This window comes from Triticum dicoccoides, chromosome 2A, assembly GCF_002162155.2.
Source record: "Triticum dicoccoides isolate Atlit2015 ecotype Zavitan chromosome 2A, WEW_v2.0, whole genome shotgun sequence".
Taxonomy (NCBI): Eukaryota; Viridiplantae; Streptophyta; class Magnoliopsida; order Poales; family Poaceae; genus Triticum; species Triticum dicoccoides.
In genome coordinates, this window is record NC_041382.1 from 314569649 (window position 1) to 314571859 (window position 2211).

A 2211-nucleotide genomic window follows, 5' to 3' on the forward strand; every position below is an offset into this window, starting at 1 on the left:
CAGACTCCGAAAAGGAATAGGTATGTGATGTGGTAAGTAAACCGACTCCAAAACAGTTTTAAAGGCAATATTTCTTCGTTTTTTTTGGAATATTTAGAAAAATAGAAAAATAAGAAGCAGCCCGGGAAGGACACGAGGCCTCCACGAGGGTGGAGGGCGCGCCCTACCCTACGGGGTGCGCCCCCTACCTTGTGGGCACCTCGTGCGCTCTCCGGACTCCAGTTTCTTACACGACACATATTTTGGTCGGTAAAAATTCATTATATAATCACCCGAAGGTTTTGACTCCTGTATCACGCAAATATCCTATGGTCTTGTTTCGAGCTGTTTCCCGTCATGGTCGTGAAGGCCAGGCATCATGTCGTCCCCCTCCTCCAACAATGGTGACAATGATGCTTGGCTAATGATGATAGAGCTGAAGAGGGAAGAACCCATGGAGATCAACAAGGATGAAGGTATCAAGAAGGCCACGGAGGATCATGCTCCGGCAGCAGAAGACATCCTTCAACTTGATCACAATCTTCTTACCCCAACTGAGATTCAAGCTTTCAAGATGATTGAGTTAGCTCGTATACAGAACAAGTATCTCACACATGAAAATATTTTGTTGAAGGAGCATATTGTTGCACTCAATGGCATTATCCACAAGCTGGAGGACCTCTTACGCTCGATGTATGACTATCCATCATCATCTCCATCTTCTCCACCAACAAAGAAGAATTGAGCATCGGGTATGGGCACTCCCCTTGGCAACTGCCAATCTTGGGGGAGTGCCCCGGTATCGTATCACCATCACTTTTATCTTTACCATTTTTCTTAGTTTGATCCTTTTGGTAATATCTTGATCTAGTAGATTAAAGTTTATGGCATGATCTAGTTTTGAGTTTTGCTTTACGATCCCTCTATGTAATCGAGTCCGTGAGCTATATATAATAAAGATTAGTGTTGAGTCAAGGGCTTGATTATTTTGCCATGATCCAAAGTGAATAAAAGAAAAAAGAAAGAATAAAAAAGGAAGCAAAGAGATCATATGGATCTTATGGAGAGTAATGAGCTCACATAGAAAAAGTATGATGAATAAAAGTTGTTGAGAGTTGATGAACATAGTTTTGGTCATCGTTGCAATTAATAGGAAGTAATAAAGATAGAGAGGTCTTCACATATAAGTATACTATCTTGGACATCTTTTATGATTGTGAGCACTCATTAAAATATGACATGCTAAAGAGTTGACGTTGGACAAGGAAGACAACGTAATGGGTTATGTTTTCTTACATCTGAGATAAATTATATTGTCATGGATCATCCAACATGGTTGAGCTTCCCTCCCACCCTCCATGCTAGCCAAATTCATCGCACCAAGTAGAGATACTACTTGTGCTTCCAAATACCCTTAAAGTTGTTTTGCCATGAGAGTCCACCATACCTACATATGGATTGAGTAAGATCCTCCAAGTAAGTTGTCATCGGTGCAAGCAACAAAAAATGCTCTCTAAATATGTATGACTTATTAGTGTGGGAGAAAATAAGCTTTATACGATCGTGTGATATGGAAGAAATAAAAGCGACAGACTTCATAATAAAGGTCCATATCACAAGTGGCAATATAAAGTGACATTCATTCGCATTAAGATTGTGGGCATCCAACCATAAAAGTGCATGACAACCTCTGCTTCCCTCTGCGAAGGGCCTATCTTTTACTTTTATCTCTTACCTGGCATAAGAGTCATGGTGATCTTCACTTTCCTTTTTACATTTTATCCTTTGGCAAGCACAGTATGTTGGAAAGATCCTGGTATATATGGCTAATTGGATGTGAGTTTTCATGAACTATTATTGTTGACATTACCCTTGAGGTAAAACATTGGGAGGCAAAACTATAAGCCCCTATCTTTCTCCGTGTCCGATTAAAACTCCATAACCACAAGCATTGCGTGAGTGTCAGCAATTGTGAAAGACTATATGATAGTTGAGTATGTGGACTTGCTGAAAAGGTCTTATGTATTGACTCTTTCCAGTGTTATGATAAATTGCAATTCCTCCAATGACTGAGATTATAGTTTGTTAGTTTTCAATGAAGTTTGCAATTCATACTTTAAATTGTGATTGAATTATTACTCTAGCATAAGAAATCATATGACAAGAATTATGTAAGTTGCTGTTCTAAGAATGATCATAATGCCCTCATGTCCGTATTTTACATTTTTCGAC